The 24,215-nt window shown below is 38.9% G+C and overlaps 1 long non-coding RNA gene across 2 annotated transcripts; it reads left to right on the plus strand.

Moving 5' to 3' along the window:
* Positions 1 to 482: 482 nt before the first annotated feature.
* On the plus strand, positions 483 to 10,327 carry LOC119525791. 2 transcript variants are annotated; one of them, XR_005215016.1, is made up of 5 exons: positions 483 to 514; positions 4,753 to 4,839; positions 8,479 to 8,574; positions 9,102 to 9,184; positions 9,618 to 10,327. It is a non-coding gene; the product is annotated as an uncharacterized LOC119525791 (long non-coding RNA). The 2 variants fall into 2 exon arrangements; XR_005215015.1 differs by lacking the exon at positions 483 to 514 and having other exon boundaries at positions 4,703 to 4,839.
* The last annotated feature ends 13,888 nt before the right edge of the window (positions 10,328 to 24,215 follow it).

Here is a 24,215-nt window from a genome sequence, read left to right on the forward strand (position 1 = left end):
ATATTACTGCTCAAAACCACCAAAATCCACAAAACAGTGAGAAAACACCTAAGGGTTGTGTGATGGTTAGGATTAGGTTCACGTGTCAACTTGGCCAGGTGATGGTACCCAGGTGTCTGGTCAATCAAGCACTGACCTAAACATTACTGCAAGGACATTTGTGGCTGGTTAGTAAAACAGAAGGCTGGTTCATTAAATCATGTCAATTGGCTGCAGCTGTGACTGATTACATCAATGAAGGGCATGTATTCCACAATGAGGGAATGCAATCAGCTGGATTTAATCCAATCAAGTGAAGACTTTTAATACAGAGGACTTTCATTTCTTATTCAGCTGACCAACAAAGCATTTCCTGAGGAGTTCATTGAATTTACCATTTCATTGCCTGAGGAGTTCATTGAACACATTCATTGGAGTTGCCAATTTGCCACCTGAGGAGTTCAAGCATCTTCATTGGAGTTTCCAGTCTTCTGCCTGTCCTACAGGATTTGGACTCATGCATACCTACAGTTGTGTGAGACACTTTTATACGTCTTATATTTACAGATATCTCTTGATTCTGTTTCCCTAGAGAACCCTAACTAACACAGATTGCCTTTGGAACTTCAGAAGCATGGTGTAATTAATCTGTTTTCCTTTATTTCATTTATGCAATTTACCTAATAGGGTAAATATTTTATTAAATAGGCATAAATTCATTAGACTTATCATGATTGGCATTCCAGTTAATCAAGGAGGATTTTCAGATTCTGTGCCTCCTGAAGTTGTCAATGACATAAAAAGAGAGTTTGCCTTCAAAACAGTGTTTTTGTTAGAGAAGGAAGGAAGCACTGAGCTCCACAGTGTAGGTGCAGCACAGTCAGTAAATAGTTTGCTTCTTTGTCTTTCTCAATGTATTTCAGTTCTGGTGAGTGCCAGAGAGAATGTTTACCATGAGGAACAGAACTTCTTTTACCAGAAATAAAAATATAACTAGAAGGTAATTGTTTAATCTGACTGAGACATTTGGTGTAGGTAGGTTCTGAGGGTAGGTTAGAGCATTGTAAGATGATATTTCTCTGTATTTAAAAGGTATCAGTAGTGGTCAAATGGAAACTTCCCTAATATTACCATACAGAGGTAGATTTTTCTGCATTTAGAACAGTGGAACTGTTTTCTGCATTTAGAACAGAAGAACATAAATAAATAGTTGGATAGAGGGATAGATAGACTGGCATATTATAAATGGGAAATTGGATAAGTTGCCTGAAGGAGTAATAGAATAGTGATTAAGTGGAAGTGGAAGAGAAATGCTAACTTGGATTGGATTTTGGTGAAGTGATCTCTGAGAAACTGATATTTAAAATGTAATTGAAAGACAGTGAGTATGGGATGGGAAGGTATGTTTGTGGATGACGATGGAAATAAGAATGAAAATAGTACTCAGTAGAGAGAATAGCAATGTTTAATTGTGCTTGATGGTTTCAGAAAAACATGTGAAAATCAAACTCTGAATGCCTGGTGGAGACTTTAAGTTTGGAGACTGGGGAGGTGTAATTTATATTTTGGGAGTAAGAGAGGTAATATCTTGCATTATATTTCATTTTAGGTGCATGTAATTAAGCAAGTAGCCATGATAGCTCAGAAATGGAATCCAGATAAGTGTTTTGACACTTCCAATTTAAAGATAGCAATGGAGGAAATTTATGAAATTGAATAAATGTGTGAACAGACCAGTGCAGTGCATAAAATAAGGAGGTTCTAGAGTAGTTTGAATATAATCAGGAGACTGTGATGTCAGAGAAAGTGAGGAGAAAGAAAGTTCCAAAGTGGAGATAATCATCCAACTCTTTGGTTCCAAATAACAATTTATTTATGGGGAGATGATTAATGATCTCCCAAGTTTTAGAATGAGGACATCAGTGTTGATTTTTGTGAGTCAAAAGGTGAGATGCATGTGAAGATATGGTGCACTTTCAGTTCATTAAGGGAGGATCTGGAGAGTAAGGACTTGAGAGAAAATACATTTAGAGGAGATTTGCTGTATTTCTTAACATGGGAGAGTAAAATGAGCTTAAATAGAGAGCTGGAAGGTGAAGAAAGGAGAGGTTTCTCTTAAAGGAGATTTAATTTATAATCTAAAATATAGTTCACAACAAAACATGAGCTTGATATCAATTGGAGACATTGGACTTAGCCAGAGGTAACATGGCTTTTCTATTTAATAGGAGAGAAGGAGTAACTAATGTGTATGCATTTGGGGATATCGAAGATATTATGGTATTATCATGTAATTTGGTAAATTACATAATCTGTATGCTTAGGAGGAGGTAACCTCATCTGTTGAAAATGAAAGGAAATGATAATAGTACAGAAGATTCAAAAGATATGGAGATTTGGAGTCCTTACAGAGTATGCAGGAATGATTTAATTAGCAAGTCATAGTATGGTTTCTGGGTAAAATTGAAAACCTCTAGGAGTTGTTAATCTGTTTTTGGACCTGGATCAATATCTTACTCAAGTACTGTGCCAGATGTAATCATGGATAATTGTATGTATTTGGAGTTACTGAGTATTAAGGGTTGGATTGATAGGTGTTGTAAAAAGTCAGAGGGACATAATGTTGATCTTGAAAAGTACCTGTTGAAATTACAAACTGTGGACTAAACTGGACAGTAAAAATTGAGAGATAGAGGATGACATTTGTTGAGAGGGGTCAATGCACTGTAGGTCTCCATGCAGAAGGAGAATCTGGGTATAGGGAGTATTTTTGTGGAAAAACTAGGAGAGAAGTTTGTGGCCACAGGGTGGGATCTCTGATGTTTGATGTGAAAGGCACATTCCATGTAAAAACCTTTGAGTGGTCTGTAACACAGTGGGAATTTAAGGGTGGCAGACAGGCAGAGCAAAATTCTAATTATAGCTGTATCATTTTCTAACCATGTAATTTTGTAATAATACTAAAATTTTCTTAACCACTGATCATGTCATTTGTTAACTTAACAGCAGGGTTATTGTGAGGATTAAATAAGCAAATGCAGTTAATCACCAAGCAGAGTTATACCTAATACACCTACTTTTTTTCTTTTTCTCTGGGCCTCACATACAAATTGGTGAGTTAAGTCTACTATTGTTTATGAAAAATTATCACTTGTCCATGAAATACATTTATCATTGTTCTAGTTTGCTAATGCTGCCAGAGTGCAAAATAACAATAATGGATTTGTTTCTATAAAGGGGGTTCATTGAGTTACAAAGTTACAGTCTTAAGGCCATAAAATTGTCCAAGCTAAGGTGTCAACCATAGGGTACCTTCACAGAAGAATGGCCAATGGCATCCAGAAAACCTCTGTTAGCTCAGAAGGCACATGGCTGGTGTCTGCTTGCCCCCAGGTTGCATTTCAAAGTGGTATTCTCCAAAATTTTGCTCTTGGGGTGTTTTGTCCTCTTAGCTGCAGCTCCTTTTCAAAATGTCATCCTCATTTGCTCTCCAAAATCTCACTTTTAGCTGTTCTGAGTTCCTTCTGTCTGTGAATTCCTTTATATGACTCCAGTGATCCAATTAACACTCACCCTGAATGGGCAGGGTAACATGTCCATGGAAACCATCCAACCAAATATTTCACTCACAGTTCATTGAGTCACAACTCCATGGAAACACTTAATCAGAAGGTTCTAACCTAATCAACACTAATGCATCTACCCCCACAAAACTGTACCAAAGAACACGGCATTTTGGTGGGCATAATGCATCCAAACTGGCAAATCATTACCAGTGTTTTAGGGGATAATTTACTGGTTATAAATGATTAATGCTTTCACTCACACACACACCTACATACACACCACATATACAGAGAAAGAAAGAGAAATACAGGGATGCTCCCACAAATCATGATTAATATGGGACAGGACTATAGCAACCACTTTACTAAAGTATCAGATGGAACAACTAGATACCCTCACAAACCCCATCATTATATATGTTATGAGCCTCCTTGACATCTGAGGATTGTGGGGCATGACAGAACATTTATGACCCACATGCTCCTGTTACTTTCTTACAAAAGTTATTTTGAGTTCTTGATTTGGAGAATAGATATCACAGATCCTTCTGAACTAAGTGAGTCCTTGAATTGATCAATCCCATCATGAAACAATTTTGAAGTTACATGATAGGTATCCAAATCCATTAGGGAAAGATCTGAAAGTCAGGGTTGAGGGGGTTGAAGGAGTGATATTTCCAGAAACCGTCAGGAGTTGAACCAAGATAATTTAGGGCAATTCCTTAGAGAAAGGCAGGGACAGGATAGAGCAGGAAGTGTGTGAGGGTACAGAAGACAGGGATGCATGTTGGAGAACCAATGATAGAGCATAAACCAAGAATATGTAAATCTGAGAATTTCCACAATATTTACCTGCAGGGGAAGACCAAAATCCACATATGGTAGGAGTTAGATATACCTATTTATGGATCAGGGAAGGGATTTAAAAACTCTGAGCACCGTGGGATAATTAACATTTGAAACACTGATTTTCATGTTCTTTTCTGTGAGACTCTGTATTCACATTTTCATTACTAGCAACATGAGCCATAGCCTCTTGTATTTGAGTTTAAGAGATGAGTCTTTCCCTGTTGCTCTTAGAGGATACTACATGTTTCTGTTGGTTGGTCTGGGGGTACTTCCAGGTGAAAGTTTGGGTACAGGTGACAGTTGGGTCTGGAAATTGTGGAAAAGTTTTGAGCCTCATGGCTTCTTTCTCCATCCTCAGCTTTGGATGCTTAGTGCTTGGACTGCCTGAGAGTGAAAAACTGGAGGAAGACTGTTGGCAGTAGAGCTATTGACAATGCAACCACTGGTGAGTGGGGAATTTCTATTTCTACTGAAATAAAACCCCCTATAGGAAAATGCAGATTTTCCTTACTAGCCTGGCACATTCATTCTAAGTGCACTCATGAGATGATCACATATTTGAGATCCACTTAAGTATACCCAGGACTCTGGTATAATTATAGTGGGCTAGGAAGTGATTAAGAAACAATCTTTTACCCATAATTACACTAATTTCTTCTAGCCCCTCTTTTCTAGTTTGCTAAGTTGCCAGAAGGCAAAACACCAGAGATGGATTGGCTTTTATAAAAGGGGGTTTATTTGTTTACACAGTTACAGTCTTACAGCCATAAAGTGTCCAAGGTAACACATCAGCAATTGGGTACTTTGAGTGGAGGATGGCCAATGGTGTCCAGAAAACCTCTGTTAGCTGGGAAGGCACATGGCTGGCATCTGCTCCAAAGTTCTGGTTTCAAAATGGCTTTCTCCCAGGACATTCCTCTCTAGGCTGCAGTTCCTCAAAAATATCACTTTCAGTTGCACTTGGGTTATTTGTCCTCTCTTAGCTTCTCCAGAGCAAGAGTCTGCTTTCAACAGCCATCTTCAAACTGTCTCTCATCTGCAGCTCCTTTGCTTTCTTCAAAATGTCCCTCTTGGCTGTAGCTCCTCTTCAAAATGTTACTCACAGTTGCACTGAGTTCCTTCTGTTATGTCAGCTCATTTATATGGCTCCACTGATCAACTTAGACCCACCCTGAATGGGCAGAGCAACACCTCCATGGAAATTATCCATAGTCATCACCCACAGCTGGGTGGGGCACATTACAAAGAAACACTCAAAGACTTACAATCTAATCAAGACTGATAACATCTGCCCACACAAGATTACATCAAATATAATGGCTTTTGGGGAACACAATATATTCAAACTGGCACACCCTTTTAAGGCTGTGTATTCACCAAAGAGGTGTGAAAGGATTTGTTTTCTTCATGCAGCTTATGACCTCAGTGGGAAAGTAATTCACTCATTCACTCAGTTAGTGGTACTAATGTGCTTAGCATTGTGGTGAATACAAGGGGTTAGAGAGGAATAATTGCACAACATAACAGTCTAATAAGGAGGCAGATTCATCACTTGAGTTCAATAAGTTCAGTGTTGGGAGTGCTGGGGACTCTGCCATGTTAAGGAGAGCACAAGAAAAAGGCCAGAAAATGCAATGGAAATTAATGTATTTATTTTATCCAATAATAAACTTACAGTTTTGATGGAATATATTTTTACATTTTGAAAAGATGTTTGAAATTATCATTACCATCTTGTTCTCAGTTAACCATTTTCTTTCTTTTAAATGACATTTGTACCAGTTTGGTAAGTGGAAGCAACAAACAGGTAATGATGTTTCCTTCCTTACTTTAAGCTGTGCACACAGGAGGAGTATTGTAGGTAGAGTAAAATTTTAGGACAATTGAAAATATTTGAAGAACTAGTGATAGAGAGACCAGAACCAATAAAGATCCCATTTATCCTTGAACAGACAGTCAAGATGAAAACACAAGACATGCAATGAAAACTATAGTTTGGATGTTCAGGAGGATATTGTGTAAGGGAAATTGAGTATGGGAGGCCTCCTAACACAGGAAGAGTCAGCCTAGGACTATTCTTTAGTATAGCAGTCACAGGGGGCCCTGAATTTTGCTACTGAAGGGCCTACCCTCATATCATAATAAAAACCTGAGTTTTGTAGAGTTGAAAGAGGAAGAACCTACTGATCCCAAGTTCTGTCTAAAGCTGGTACAGTTCTGCAGAATTATGTACATTGCTTAAAGTCTTTCTGCCATTTTAATGATAAATAGATTTATCACTTGTACTTAACAAGTCTTGGGTAGATAGGAATCACCAGCTCATTGGATATTTCAACACTTGTAACATTTTGTTAAACCATTTCATAGACGAGGAAACTGAGGTCATTGCAGGTGCCTCAATTTGGTTAAGTTGGATTTTCAAGTTTTGTCCAGGTGGAGGTCAGATATCACACAATGGAAAAATGAGAAAAATACATGGAAAAAAGTAGTTTATTACTCCCAGGTCCTAGGGTGAGATGGGTACCATGTGGAGTTGGTGGAAAGTGTGAACAGCCTTGGTTGTGTGTGGGTGGGACACAAGCAAAGCAAAAGGAAACCATGGGTTTGTGCTTTTAATGTGGGTCAGAGGTTTAGGTTAGTATGTTTTCCACAGGAGTCAGTGATTGGTTAGTTTAAAACAAATACCTTTGAAAAGGGAAGGGTACTCAGTGTCCCAGGGTTGTGGGGATGGTTACCTTACTATTTGTGACCACCTGTGGGTTCACAGTGAGTCATGCCAGTGATGGAGGTGGTGAACAAATATGTAGGTTTTATTCCTGGAGAGTTTAGGCTGTGGGGATGGAAAACTGTGAACCATGCCACAGATCAATGTTGAGATGAGTGGCTTGGTGAACTAACGTGGATGTTAAGGCAGAACACAAAAATATTTTGATAGGACAGAGGGGAATAAGTGAACAATCATTGTAAAAAGTGGCAGATGAATAATGCCTCCCATATGATGAATCTGTGGATTTATTTGAAACTTATGGAGGAGATTTAGTTATGTATGCTCTAGAGCAAATTGCATGACCACTATCTGGAAGTCATTATTATCAGTTTCTTGGCAAACTTTCAGGTTATATCATATCATGTTATGCAATATTGCCTTATAGTGAAGATTTATGTATTCAGAGTGTGTATGTCTCTGTGAATGTATCTGAAGAATAGATGCCAAGTTGGCAGTAAGAATGATCTAACTGGAATCCCAAACACAGTTTGAGATTTTTATATACACAACCCCCTCCCTTCCACAGTGTTGTCATTTCAGCCAATCTACTATGGATATTGGTAGGGATAGAATTGTCTGAACCCAAATGCCTGTATGTTTTAGGAATCCATCCATCCACCCACCCATCCATTTAAAATATCATCAATTTATTCAAGTATCTAGACAACTTCCCCATATGCCATTCTGAGATCTGCTCTGAATCTTTCATAAATGTTATGACTACTTGAAAGAAACTTTGCCTTTTCACTTTTTCCTTACATCTCATTTGTTACACTAGAGACATGTGATCTACCTGACTAAAATTTCATGTCTTTCTCGTTGCTCAATCACCAAACTACAGAACAGTGTGAGAATTCAATGAATATTATTTCTATTGATAAAAATACATATTATCTAGATAATTATTATCCTTTAGGGAATGTGGAGAAGATTCAGCACACTGTAGAAAAATACAAGTCATACCCTTTTTTTCACATAGAACATGGATTTTGGGGTGGACTTTGGTTTCTTGGATTCTTTTATAAAATACTCTTAAAATACTGTGGAGTCATAATTTCTCCTTGTATAAAAAGACTGAGAATATTATAGTCTATAAATTTAGCCATGGACATCAGCATGTCCTTAATGTCTTTGTCTGAAGGTCAAGAGTCATCTTTTGCTGGAAAAGGATTATCACTATACTGTATTTAATTACAGTTGCTTGTGCTGTTCTTCAGAGCTTGCCTTATTGTTCATAATAGTCTGCCCTGGACTTGATGGTCATGAACTGGTATTAGTACAAAACTCAACATATATACTTCTGTTTCTCATAAATAGGGTATAAGCTCTGCAAATTGGAAGTAGTTTCCCAGTTGGAACAAGGAGAGGAACTGTGGAGAGAAGGATTAGGATTTCTCTGAGGACAGAGTCCAGGTGAGTTCTGGGGCCCCATGCTTCAATAAGAGGAGGGGCCTGGTTAATGAATGGGAATGTTCTTAGAAATATCTACTGCAGATTTTCTTAATTGAATGATATTCTCTGAAATGTGGTCTATGACTTTGGGGTAAAACTCCACAAATGTGTAATTATTCCATACATATATCAATGTCTAGTCAGCAATCCATCTGTGATTGTCTTTGGTTTAGTGAAAGTGATACTTAAATTCTTTTAGGAGTTAAATTTTTCACATTTGGCCCTTGTTCTGGTACTCCTTTTTGAGTATTTTCCTTCTCTTTACTACCTAAAATCACATCTCTTAATTTTTCCCTTATTTTAATGCTGAAAAAATTTTAGTTGTTACTTTCTAGAAAAGTGTTGCTACTTTCTAGAGTACATCTTAATATTACATTCTTTCCCCATCTAAGTGACAATGTTTGGACTATACTCATATGAACACTGGGGATTGGTTTTCAAATATTTCATTCTGCTAATGCCACTCTATGCTTTTAAAATTGCTTCAGGAATGGAAAATGACCATAAAAAGGAAGAAATGATAGCCATGCAACATATCTGCAAGAAGGAGACCTCTTCCATCCAGTCAAAAGTAAGTTTCATGAGTATGAGTGCTGGTCTTCAAGATAGACAACTGCAGGGAATAATTTAGGAGTTCAGCACAATCTGACTGTAATTAAGTACAGGATTAAACACTGCCCTATCAAAAAGTTTTGGAGAGTTTTAATTATGGGAAAAATTAACCTGAGCTGAAAACTGTAATCTGAAGTCTTATAAAAGGACAATTGCATAAACAGGTTTCATAGACTTATTCTTTGAAATATAATGAAGTTTCAAAATTAAGTAGGTAGCTCTGCTGTTGAGATGCTACAAAAGAGAAAATCTCTGCATACAAAAATGTAGCACAGTAAGCTCATGTATCTAACATGAATTTTAACTGGAGACTCAATGACTGATTAGACTAGGGAATTGAATTAATGCATATATGTGGTCATACCTTTCACAGTCTCTCTTCTTATTTGTAGCAGCAGATTTCTTACACTGGAGAGGATCACTTTGAAGATAATGATTTGGGATATTTCATTCACTTCACATTGACTTACAAGGGAAAGACACCCTATGAGGACAAACAATTTTAAAAAATTTCTATTACCATTCATTCATCGACATAAGCAAATTCATACTGGACATAAGTCATATGACTGTCATCTATGTGGAAAAGTCTTCAGAAGTAATTCTGTCCTTAGAGAACGTGAGAAAATGTACACTGGAGAGAAGACATATGGCTGCCATCTAGAAGGGAAAGACTTCACTGATGGTTCTATCTGCAGACAACATGTGAGAACTCACACTGGTGAGAAAACAGATGTCTGTCATGAATGTGGGAAAGACTTCACTCATAGTTCTAAACTCAGATGACATGAGAGAACACACACTGGAGAGAAACCATATGTCTGTCTTCTATGTGGGAAATCCTTCAGTCAATGTGGTAACCTTAGGCAGCATGAGAGAACTCACACTTTGGAGAAATCATTTATCTGTAATGTTTGTGGAAAATCCTTCAGTCAACATATTCACCTTACACAACATGAGAGAAGTCACACTGGGGAGAAATCATATGTCTGCCACCTATGTGGGAAAAACTTTAGATATACTTTTGCCATTAGGAAACATCAGAGAACTCATTAAAATGTGCATTTGGAAGAGTCTTTAGCCACAGATATAATCTTTTAAAAAATGAAATAACTTACACACAAGTGTACTTCTCTGTCAATGTAATCAATGTGTAAATGTCTTTATTTACAATTTATCCATAAATAACATGATTGGACTATACTGGGAGGAACTCTATGTCTGTAATTACCTATAATACATTTCAGATGAGCTGCAGCCTTGGCACATACAAGCACAGCTTAGAGTAAGAATAGCTTCTAAACCAGGAAACTGGATGGAAATGTCTTTACCAGGAGGAGGAAACACTAGGAGGACAAGAGATAACTTTTTATGGAGTATTCAATGAAAAAAATATGCAAAATCCTTTACTTAGAGAGCAACATGTTATTGGTCTTGATCTTCCTCTGTTTTAGTTCATCTAAATATATATTTCTTTTGAACTCAGACATTGACTACCATGAATACTCAACCTTCTTTCAAATTGAATAATATAATATATATTCTTTTATAGCTGACTTTTTGATCACCATCTGTAAATCAGGCTATTCATTGTGTGTTTATGGAACATTGTTAGGAGTGTTCCATCAGATGTATTGTTCTTATTTCAGATATTCATTCTCCTAATAATTGACTTTTTGTTTGTTACAATGTTTTAGCTGCTATGAAAAATATACTTCCTTTAAAATTTCTATATCCAAGTTTCATGGACCTAGACACTCATTATTCTCAAGCATGCAAAAGAAAAATTGCTGGATCAAAAATAGCTGCATGTAACCAGAAGACTGTGTGATGATGGCAGAATGGGGAGCTCAAAGACTCAATCCTTCCATTATAAAATCTAATAAACAGGCAGGAACCATCTAACACAGCTATTTTGGATCTACAGGGATCAGAAGAGCACTGTACAGCATCCAGGAGAAGGAGGAAGTGGCTGACAAATTTTAGTAAAGAAAAGAAAATTGCTCTCCCCTAAAAGTGACTACTGGTACACTTATCCCACTCTTGCTGCATTCCACCATGGGGTCCAACCTCTAGCTAGATTGCTGGTGACAGGGACACAAAAATTCTCTTCCCCAAGACCAAGGAAATGCATGACAAAGAAATGATCACAGCTTTTGACTGATGACTTTGGATTGCTGGAGCACAGTACTAAGGGTGGCCACTGTCACAAACCACATTTACAAAGGCAATGGTAGCAGCCATTATTTCAACCAACTCTGGGAGTCAGATGTCAGTTGAAGACACTACCCTTCCTCAGGGCTGCAGGATACAGTTAGATGAAGGGATGCATTTTCTGGGCAGGTCAATAGAGCTCAGCTTTCAGGACAGTGAAGGAAGATTTTTATGCCCTTCCTGACTCCCTAACCAGGGCATTTTGGACCTAGTCTGCACACCCTACATGGGACAGTGTCCCTGTTTCTGCAGAAAAGATTGACAAGAAAGTCCTCCCCAATGTACCCCTCAACCCAGCTGCAATAGCAGGTTGAGGCAGTGAAAGGCATATAAGAGCTATATAGCCAGATATTAAGAAGCAGTGGCTTGTGAACTTCAAATACCTAGAAGCAGGATGTCTCCATTCTGGGAAACAGAGTGTACAAACTCCTGAAAACAAGGGGACTACAAAATAACTAACAAGTAAAGCACAGGACAAGACACAGTCACAGAAATATAAGGAAAACCATGCACACTGCATTCATCTCTGCAGGCATTCCTAAGAGGATCAATGCGCAAGAAAATCTGTCTTATTACCAGCTGGTTACAAAATCAAGAAACAGACACCTCAGGGTACAAACACCAGAATTAACATGTTACAATATAAAGTGTGAAACAAGACTACAAGACAAAGAAACAGGAATTGATGGTCCCTCCAAAGGAAAAGGATAAAATTTCAGAAGCCAACAATGAAGAGGGCCAGAATGTGGACATTCCAAATGAAACCTTTAAATGATCTTAAAGTACTCAAGGAGATGAAAGGAAAATACAACTAAAGGTTGCAGGAAAGCAATGATTAAGCAATATGAGAATCTTAGTAAAGATACAGATTTTGAAAGGTACCAACCAAACAAAAGTACTGGAGCTGAAGATGATAATAAGTGAAATATTTTCCAGAAGAGTTTCCAGGGAAGATTAGTACTGGAAGAAGAAAGAATCAGTGAAAAGAAAAACAAGATATTGAAATAAATCAGGCAGAGGAGCAAACATAAGAAAAAATTATAGAATTGGACAATTACTTAACAGATCATGGAGACACCTTTAAGGGTACCAATATATGAATCATAGGAGTCCCAAAAGGAGAAAAAAGAAAGGGGCAGAATTAATATTCAGAGAAATAATGACAGAGAACTTCCCAAGTTGAGCAAAAGATGTGAATATACACATCCAAGAATCTCAGAGGACACCAATCATGAGAATCATGATGAGAAATACACACACTCATTTACTGATCAATATATTATTGAATGCAAAGGACAAGAAGAGACTTCTGGAAGCTTCAAGAAAAAGGCAGGAGGGGTGGGGCAAGATGGTGGATTGGAGAGGTGTATGTTTTAATTACTCCTCCAGGGAAATAGATAGAAAGCCAGGAACTGCGTGGACTGGACACTGCAGAGCAATCTGACTTTGGGCATACTTCATACAACACTCATGAAAACATGGAACTGCTGAGATCAGCAAAATCTGTAAGTTTGTGCAGCCAGAGGACCCTCCCTGCCAGGCTCAGTCCCATGAGAGGAGGGGCTGTCAGCGCCGGGAAGGAGAAGGGAGAACTGCAGTGGCAGCTCTTATTGGAAACTCATTCTACTGATCCAAACTCCAACCATAGATAGACTGAGACCAGACACCAGAGAATCTGAGAGCAGCCAGCCCAGCAGAGAGGAGACAGGCATAGCAAAAAAACAGCAAGACAAACTCAAAAATAAAAGCGGATGCTTTTTGGAGTTCTGGTGAACATAGAAAGGGGAAGGGCAGAGCTCAGGACCCCCAGGCTCATTTGCAAAACCCAAAGAAAAACTGATCTCTCTGCCCCCTGGATCTTTCCTTAGTAGCCCTAATTGCTTTGTCTCAGCATTTCAATAATGCATTAGATCTGCCGGGAGGGCCCTTTTTTTTTTTTTTTTTTTCATTTTCTAAAACAATTACTCTAAGAGGCCCAATACAGAAAGCCTCAAGACTTGCAATTTGGGCAGATCAAGACAAGGGCAGAACTGAGGGCTCTGAGACAAAAGGCAATAATCCAATGGCTGAGAAAATTCACTAAACACCACAATTTCCCAAGAAAAGGGGGGCATCCTCTTATAGCCATCATCCTGGTGGACAGGAAACACTCCTGCCGGTCACTGGTCTCATAGCCCAGAGCTGCCCCAGACAACCCAGTGTGACAGAAGTGCTTCAAATAACACACATACACCACAGAATTGGGCCTTAACATTAGCCTCCCTGCACCCTCAGCTCATTGTCCCAGACTTGGGAAAGTGGAACAGTGAGAATTAACAAGCCCCATTCAGACATCATTTCAGCAGACTGGGAGCCTCCCTACACAGACCAGCAGCCCAGAACCACCCTGGGGGGATGGCACTCACCTGTGACATAGCACAGTCATCCCTCAACAGAGGACCATGGGGTGCACGGCCTGGAAGAGGGACCCACTCACAAGTCTCAGGAGCCATACGCCAATACCAAGGACTTGTGAGTCAGTGGCAGAGACAAACTGTGGTAGGACTGAACTGAAGGATTAGACTATTGCAGCAGCTCTAAAACTCCAGGAACACCAGGGAGATTTGGTTGTTAGAGCCGCCCCCCACCCTGACCGCCCAGACACACACCCCCTATACAGGACGGGCAACACCAACTGCACACACAAGATTGGTACACCAACTGGACCCCATAAGACTTACTTCCCAACTCACCACAGAGGCAAAGAGGGGGAGAACTGCCTTGAGGGGAACACGTGGCTCGTGGATGCCACTGCTGGTTAGTCACAGAAAGTGTACTCCATGAAGCTGTAGACCCGACAAATTAGAGATAAGGATTTTAATTGGTCTACAAACCCTAAAAGAACCCTACCAAGTTAAACAAATGCAGGAGGTGAAAAACAACAGAAAATTCTAAAGCATATGAAAAAAAAACAGAATATATGGATAACCCAATCCCAAGCACCCAAATCAAAAGATCAGAATAAATACAGTACTTAGAGCAACTAATTAAAGAACTACAGATGAACGATGGGACCATGGCATGGGATATAAAGGACATCAAGAAGAGCATGGAACAGGATATAAAGGACATCAAGAAGACCCTAGAACAGCATAAAGAAGACATTGCGGGGGCAAGATGGCAGACTGGTGAGCTGTATGTTTTAGTTACTCCTCCAGGAAAGTAGGTAAAAAGCCAGGAACTGCGTGGACTGGACACCACAGAGCAATCTGTCTTTGGGCATACTTCATACAACACTCATGAAAACGTGGAACTGCCGAGATCAGCGAAATCTGTAAGTTTTTGCGGCCAGGGGACCCGCGCCCCTCCCTGCCAGGCTCAGTCCCGGGGGAGGAGGGGCTGTCAGCTCCAGGAAGGAGAAGGGAGAATTGCAGTGGCTGCTCTCATCGGAAACTCATTCTACTGATTCAAACTCCAACCATAGATAGACTGAGGCCAGACACCAGAGACTCTGAGAGCAGCCAGCCCAGCAGAGAGGAGACGGGCATAGAAGGAAAACAACACGAGAAGCTCCAAAGTAAAAGCAGAGGATTTTTGGAGTTCTGGTGAACACAGAAAGGGGAAGGGCGGAGATCAGGCCTTGAGGCGCATATGCAAATCCCGAAGCAAGGCTGATCTCTCTGCCCAGGGCACCTTTCCTTAATGGCCCTGGTTGCTTTGTCTATTAGCATTTCAATAACCCATTAGATCTCTGAGGAGGGCCGTTTTTTTTTTGTTTGTTTGTTTGTTTTTTTTTTTTTTTTTTTTAAATCCTTTTTGCTTTTTCTAAAACAATTACTCTAAGAAGCTCAATACAGAAAGCTTCAAAGAATTGAAATTTGGGCACGTCAAGTCAAGAGCAGAACTAAGAGAGCTCTGAGACAAAAGGCAATAATCCAGTGGCTGAGAAAATTCACTAAACAACACAACTTCCCAAGAAAAGGGGGGTGTCCGCTCACAGCCACCATCCTGGTGGACAGGAAACACTCCTGCCCATCGCCAGCCCCATAGCCCAGAGCTGCCCCAGACAACCCAGTGTGACGGAAGTGCTTCAAATAACAGGCACACACCACAAAACTGGGCGTGGACATTAGCCTTCCCTGCAACCTCAGCTGAATGTCCCAGAGCTGGGAAGGGGGAGCAGTGTGAATTAACAGAGCCCCATTCAGCCATCATTTGAGCAGACTGGGAGCCTCCCAACACAGCCCAGCAGCCCAGAACTGCCCTGGGGGGACGGCACTCACCTGTGACATAGCACAGTCATCCCTCAACAGAGGACCCGGGGTGCACAGCCTGGAAGAGGGGCCCACTTGCAAGTCTCAGGAGCCATAGGCCAATACCAAAGACTTGTGGGTCAGTGGCAGAGACAAACTGTGGCAGGACTGAACTGAAGGATTAGACTATTGCAGTAGCTTTAAAACTCTAGGATCATCAGGGAGATTTGATTGTTAGGGCCACCCCCCCTCCCCGACTGCCCAGAAACACGCCCCACATACAGGGCAGGCAACACCAACTACACACGCAAGCTTGGGACACCAATTGGGCCCCACAAGACTCACTCCCCCACTCACCAAAAAGGCTAAGCAGGGGAGATCTGGCTTGTGGAGAACAGGTGGCTCGTGGACGCCACCTGCTGGTTAGTTAGAGAAAGTGTACTCCACGAAGCTGTAGATCTGATAAATTAGAGATAAGGACTTCAACTGGTCTACAAACCCTAAAAGAACCCTATCAAGGACAGCAAATGCCACGAGGCCAAAAACAACAGAAAATTATAAAGCATATGAAAAAACCAGACGATATGGATAACCCAAGCCCAAGCACCCAAATCAAAAGACCAGAAGAGACACACCTAGAGCAGCTACTCAAAGAACTAAAGATGAACAATGAGACCCTAGTACGGGATATGAAGGAAATCAAGAAGACCCTAGAAGAGCATAAAGAAGACATTGCAAGACTAAATAAAAAAATGGATGACCTTATGGAAATTAAAGAAACTGTTGACCAAATTAAAAAGATTCTGGACACTCATAGTACAAGACTAGAGGAAGTTGAACAACGAATCAGTGACCTGGAAGATGACAGAATGGAAAATGAAAGCATAAAAGAAAGAATGGGGAAAAAAATTGAAAAACTCGAAATGGACCTCAGGGATATGATAGATAATATGAAACGTCCGAATATAAGACTCATTGGTGTCCCAGAAGGGGAAGAAAAGGGTAAAGGTCTAGGAAGAGTATTCAAAGAAATTGTTGGGGAAAACTTCCCAAATCTTCTAAACAACATAAATACACAAATCATAAATGCTCAGCGAACTCCAAATAGAATAAATCCAAAAAAACCCACTCCGAGACATATACTGATCACACTGTCAAACATAGAAGAGAAGGAGCAAGTTCTGAAAGCAGCAAGAGAAAAGCAATTCACCACATACAAAGGAAACAGCATAAGACTAAGTAGTGACTACTCAGCAGCCACCATGGAGGCGAGAAGGCAGTGGCACGATATATTTAAAATTCTGAGTGAGAGGAATTTCCAGCCAAGAATACTTTATCCAGCAAAGCTCTCCTTCAAATTTGAGGGAGAGCTTAAATTTTTCACAGACAAAGAAATGCTGAGAGAATTTGCTAACAAGAGACCTGCCCTACTGGAGATACTAAAGGGAGCCCTACAGACAGAGAAACAAAGACAGGACAGAGAGACTTGGAGAAAGGTTCAGTACTAAAGAGATTCGGTATGGGTACAATAAAGGATATTAATAGAGAGAGGGAAAAATATGGCAAACATAATCCAAAGGATAAGATGGCCGATTCAAGAAATGCCTTCACGGTTTTAACGTTGAATGTAAATGGATTAAACTCCCCAATTAAAAGATATAGATTCGCAGAATGGATCAAAAAAAATGAACCATCAATATGTTGCATACAAGAGACTCATCTTAGACACAGGGACACAAAGAAATTGAAAGTGAAAGGATGGAAAAAAATATTTCATGCAAGCTACAGCCAAAAGAAAGCAGGTGTAGCAATATTAATCTCAGATAAAATAGACTTCAAATGCAGGGATGTTTTGAGAGACAAAGAAGGCCACTACATACTAATAAAAGGGGCAATTCAGCAAGAAGAAATAACAATCGTAAATGTCTATGCACCCAATCAAGGTGCCACAAAATACATGAGAGAAACACTGGCAAAACTAAAGGAAGCAATTGATGTTTCCACAATAATTGTGGGAGACTTCAACACATCACTCTCTCCTATAGATAGATCAACCAGACAGAAGACCAATAAGGAAATTGAAAACCTAAACAATCTGATAAATGAATTAGATTTAACAGACATCTACAGGACATTACATCCCAAATCACCAGGATACACATACTTTTCTAGTGCTCACGGAACTTTCTCCAGAATAGATCATATGCTGGGACATAAAACAAGCCTCAATAAATTTAAAAAGATTGAAATTATTCAAAGCACATTCTCTGACCACAATGGAATACAATTAGAAGTCAATAACCATCAGAGACTTAGAAAATTCACAAATACCTGGAGGTTAAACAACACACTCCTAAACAATCAGTGGGTTAAAGAAGAAATAGCAAGAGAAATTGCTAAATATATAGAGACGAATGAAAATGAGAACACAACATACCAAAACCTATGGGATGCAGCAAAAGCAGTGCTAAGGGGGAAATTTATAGCACTAAATGCATATATTAAAAAGGAAGAAAGAGCCAAAATCAAAGAACTAATGGATCAACTGAAGAAGCTAGAAAATGAACAGCAAACCAATCCTAAACCAAGTAGAAGAAAAGAAATAACAAGGATTAAAGCAGAAATAAATGACATAGAGAACAAAAAAACAATAGAAAGGATAAATATCACCAAAAGTTGGTTCTTTGAGAAGATCAACAAGATTGACAAGCCCCTAGCTAGACTGACAAAATCAAAAAGAGAGAAGACCCATAAAAACAAAATAATGAATGAAAAAGGTGACATAACTGCAGATCCTGAAGAAATTAAAAAAATTATAAGAGGATATTATGAACAACTGTATGGCAACAAACTGGATAATGTAGAAGAAATGGACAATTTCCTGGAAACATATGAACAACCTAGACTGACCAGAGAAGAAATAGAAGACCTCAACCAACCCATCACAAGCAAAGAGATCCAATCAGTCATCAAAAATCTTCCCACAAATAAATGCCCAGGGCCAGATGGCTTCACAGGGGAATTCTACCAAACTTTCCAGAAAGAACTGACACCAATCTTACTCAAACTCTTTCAAAACATTGAAAAAAATGGAACACTACCTAACTCATTTTATGAAGCTAACATCAATCTAATACCAAAACCAGGCAAAGATGCTACAAAAAAGGAAAACTACCGGCCAATCTCCCTAATGAATATAGATGCAAAAATCCTCAACAAAATACTTGCAAATCGAATCCAAAGACACATTAAAAAAATCATACACCATGACCAAGTGGGGTTCATTCCAGGCATGCAAGGATGGTTCAACATCAGAAAAACAATCAATGTATTACAACACATTAAAAACTCGAAAGGGAAAAATCAATTGATCATCTCAATAGATGCTGAAAAAGCATTTGACAAAATCCAACATCCCTTTTTGATAAAAACACTTCAAAAGGTAGGAATTGAAGGAAACTTCCTCAACATGATAAAGAGCATATATGAAAAACCCACAGCCAGCATAGTACTCAATGGTGAGAGACTGAAAGCCTTCCCTCTAAGATCAGGAACAAGACAAGGATGCCCGCTGTCACCACTGTTATTCAACATTGTGCTGGAAGTGCTAGCCAGGGCAATCCGGCAAGACAAAGAAATAAAAGGCATCCAAATTGGAAAAGAAGAAGTAAAACTGTCATTGTTTGCAGATGATATGATCTTATATCTAGAAAACCCTGAGAAATCAACGATACACCTACTAGAGCTAATAAACAAATTTAGCAAAGTAGGGGGATACAAGATTAATGCACATAAGTCAGTAATGTTTCTATATGCTAGAAATGAACAAACTGAAGAGACACTCAAGAAAAAGATACCATTTTCAATAGCAACTAAAAAAATCAAGTACCTAGGAATCAACTTAACCAAAGATGTAAAAGACCTATACAAAGAAAACTACATAACTCTACTAAAAGAAATAGAAGGGGACCTTAAAAGATGGAAAAATATTCCATGTTCATGGATAGGAAGGCTAAATGTCATTAAGATGTCAATTCTACCCAAACTCATCTACAGATTCAATGCAATCCCAATCAAAATTCCAACAACCTACTTTGCAGACTTGGAAAAGCTAGTTATCAAATTTATTTGGAAAGGGAAGATGCCTCGAATTGCTAAAGACACTCTAAAAAAGAAAAACGAAGTGGGAGGACTTACACTCCCTGACTTTGAAGCTTATTATAAAGCCACAGTTGCCAAGACAGCATGGTACTGGCACAAAGATAGACATATAGATCAATGGAATCGAATTGAGAATTCAGAGATAGACCCTCAGATCTATGGCCGACTGATCTTTGATAAGGCCCCCAAAGTCACCGAACTGAGCCATAATGGTCTTTTCAACAAATGGGGCTGGGAGAGTTGGATATCCATATCCAAAAGAATGAAAGAGGACCCCTACCTCACCCCCTACACAAAAATTAACTCAAAATGGACCAAAGATCTCAATATAAAAGAAAGTACCATAAAACTCCTAGAAGATAATGTAGGAAAACATCTTCAAGACCTTGTATTAGGAGGCCACTTCCTAGACTTTACACCCAAAGCACAAGCAACAAAAGAGAAAATAGATAAATGGGAACTCCTCAAGCTTAGAAGTTTCTGCACCTCAAAGGAATTTCTCAAAAAGGTAAAGAGGCAGCCAACTCAATGGGAAAAAATTTTTGGAAACCATGTATCTGACAAAAGACTGATATCTTGCATATACAAAGAAATCCTACAACTCAATGACAATAGTACAGACAGCCCAATTATAAAATGGGCAAAAGATATGAAAAGACAGTTCTCTGAAGAGGAAATACAAATGACCAAGAAACACATGAAAAAATGTTCAGCTTCACTAGCTATTAGAGAGATGCAAATTAAGACCACAATGAGATACCATCTAACACCGGTTAGAATGGCTGCCATTAAACAAACAGGAAACTACAAATGCTGGAGGGGATGTGGAGAAATTGGAACTCTTATTCATTGTTGGTGGGACTGTATAATGGTTCAGCCACTCTGGAAGTCAGTCTGGCAGTTCCTTAGAAAACTAGATATAGAGCTACCATTCGATCCAGCGATTGCACTCCTCGGTATATACCCGGAAGATCGGAAAGCAGTGACACGAACAGATATCTGCACGCCAATGTTCATAGCAGCATTATTCACAATTGCCAAGAGATGGAAACAACCCAAATGTCCTTCAACAGATGAGTGGATAAATAAAATGTGGTATATACACACGATGGAATACTACGCGGCAGTAAGAAGGAACGATCTGGTGAAACATATGACAACATGGATGAACCTTGAAGACATAATGCTGAGCGAAATAAGCCAGGCACAAAAAGAGAAATATTATATGCTACCACTAATGTGAACTTTGAAAAATGTAAAACAAATGGTTTATAATGTAGAATGTAGGGGAACTAGCAGTAGAGAGCAATTAAGGAAGGGGGAACAATAATCCAGGAAGAACAGATAAGCTATTAACGTTCTGGGGATGCCCAGAAATGACTATGGTCTGTTAATTTCTGATGGTTGTAGTAGGAACAAGTTCACTGAAATGTTGCTATATTATGTAACTTTCTTGGGGTAAAGTAGGAACATGTTGGAAGTTAAGCAGTTATCTTAGGTTAGTTGTCTTTTTCTTACTCCCTTGCTATGGTCTCTTTGAAATGCTCTTTTATTGTATGTTTGTTTTCTTTTTAACTTTTTTTTTCATACAGGTGATTTGAAAAAAGAAGGGAAAGTTAAAAAAAAAAAAAAAAAAAAAAAAAAAAAAAAAAAAAAAAAAAAAGTAAAAAAAAAAAAAAAAAAAAAGATGTAGTGCCCCCTTGAGGAGCCTGTGGAGAATGCAGGGGTATTCGCCTACCCCACCTCCATGGTTGCTAACATGACCACAGACATAGGGGACTGGTGGTTTGATGGGTTGAGCCCTCTACCATAAGTTTTACCCTTGGGAAGACGGTTGCTGCAAAGGAGAGGCTAGGCCTCCCTGTATTTGTGCCTAAGAGTCTCCCCCTGAATGCCTCTTTGTTGCTCAGATGTGGCCCTCTCTCTCTGGCTAAGCCAACTTGAAAGGTGAAATCACTGCCCTCCCCCCTACGTGGATTCAGACACCCAGGGAAGTGAATCTCCCTGGCAACGTGGAATATGACTCCCAGGGAGGAATGTAGACCTGGCACCGTGGGACGGAGAACATCTTCTTGACCAAAAGGGGGATGTGAAAGGAAATGAAATAAGCTTCAGTGGCAGAGAGATTCCAAAAGGAGCCGAGAGGTCACTCTGGTGGGCACTCTTATGCACACTTTAGACAACCCTTTTTAGGTTCTAAAGAATTGGGGTAGCTGGTGGTGGATACCTGAAACTATCAAACTACAACCCAGAACCCATGAATCTCGAAGACAGTTGTATAAAAATGTAGCTTATGAGGGGTGACAATGGGATTGGGAAAGCCATAAGGACCAAACACCACTTTGTCTAGTTTATGGATGGATGTGTAGAAAAGTAGGGGAAGGAAACAAACAGACAAAGGTACCCAGTGTTCTTTTTTACTTCAATTGCTCTTTTTCACTCTAATTATTATTCTTGTTATTTTTGTGTGTGTGCTAATGAAGGTGTCAGGGATTGATTTAGGTGATGAATGTACAACTATGTAATGGTACTGTAAACAATCGAAAGTACAATTTGTTTTGTATGACTGCGTGGTATGTGAATATATCTCAATAAAATGATGATTAAAAAAAAAAAAGAAGACATTGCAAGACTAAATAAAAAAAAAAATAGATGATCTTATGGAGATTAAAGAAACTGTTGACCAAATAAAAAAGATTCTGGATACTCATAGTACAAGACTAGAGGAACTTGAACAACAAATCAGTGATCTGGAAGATGACAGAATGGAAAATGAAAGAACAAAAGAAAGAATGGGGAAAATTTTGAAAAAATTGTAATGGACCTCAGGGATTTGATAGATAATATAAACATCCAAATACAAGACTCATTTGTGTTCCAGAAGGAGAAGAAAAGGGTAAAGGTCTAGGAAGAGTATTCAAAGAAATTGTTGGGGAAGACTTCCCAAATATTCTAAACACCATAAATACACAAATCATAAATGCCCAGTGAACTCCAAATAGAATAGATCCAAATAAACCCACTCCGAGACATATTCTGATCACACTGTCAAATACGGAAGAGAAGGAGCAAGTTCTGAAAGCAGCAAGAGAAAAGCAATTCACCACATACAAAGGAAACAGCATAAGACTAAGTAGTGACTACTCAGCAGCCACCATGGAGGTGAGAAGGCAGTGTCATGACATATTTAAAATTCTGAGTGAGAAAAATTTCCAACCAAGAATACTTTATCCAGCAAAGCTCTCCTTCAAATTTGAGGAAGAGCTTAAATTTTTCACAGACAAACAAATGCTGAGAGAGTTTGCTAACAACAGGCCTGCCCTACTGGAGATACTAAAGGGATCCCTACAGACAGAGAAACAAAGAAAGGAGAGAGAGACATGGAGAAAGGTTCAGTACTAAAGAGATTCGGTATGGGTACATTAAAGGATATTAATAGAAAGAGGGAAAAATATATATGACAAACATAAACCAAAGGATAAAATGGCTGATTCAAGAACTGCCTTCATGGTTATGGCATTGAATGTAAATGGATTAAACTCACCAATTAAAAGGTATAGATTTGCAGAATGGATCAAAAAAATGAACCATCAATATGCTGCATACAAGAGACTCATCTTAGACACAGGGACACAAAGAAATTGAAAGTGAAAGGATGGAAAAAAAGTATTTCATGCCAGCTACAGCCAAAAGAAAGCAGGTGTAGTAATATTAATCTCAGATAAAATAGACTTAAAATGCAGGGATATTTTGAGAGACAAAGAAGGTCACTACATACTAATAACAGGGGCAATTCAACAAGAAGAAATAACAATCATAAATGTTTACACACCCAATCAAGGTGCCACAAAATACATGAGAGAAACACTGGGAAAAGTAAAGGAAGCAATTGCTGTTTCCACAATAATTGTGGGAGACTTCAACACAGCACTCTCTCTTATAGATAGATCAACCAGACAGAAGACCAATAAGAAAATTGAAAAGCTAAACAATCTGATAAATGAATTGGATTTAACAGACATATATAGAACATTACATCCCAAATCACCAGGATACACATACTTCTCTAGTGCTCACGAGACTTTCTTGAGAATAGATCATATGCTGGGACATAAAACAAGCCTCAATAAATTTAAAAAGATTGAAATTATTCAAAGCACATTCTCTGACCACAATGGAATAAAATTAGAAGTCAATAACCATCAGAGACTTAGAAAATTCACAAATACCTGGAGGTTAAACAACACACTCCTAAACAATCAGTGGGTTAAAGAAGAAATAGCAACAGAAATTGCTAAATATATAGAGATGAATGAAAATGAGAACCAAAACCTATGGGATGCAGCAAAAGCAATACTGAGGGGGAATTTATAGCACTAAATG

Source organism: Choloepus didactylus (assembly GCF_015220235.1).
Source record: "Choloepus didactylus isolate mChoDid1 chromosome 26 unlocalized genomic scaffold, mChoDid1.pri SUPER_26_unloc2, whole genome shotgun sequence".
NCBI lineage: Eukaryota > Metazoa > Chordata > Mammalia > Pilosa > Megalonychidae > Choloepus > Choloepus didactylus.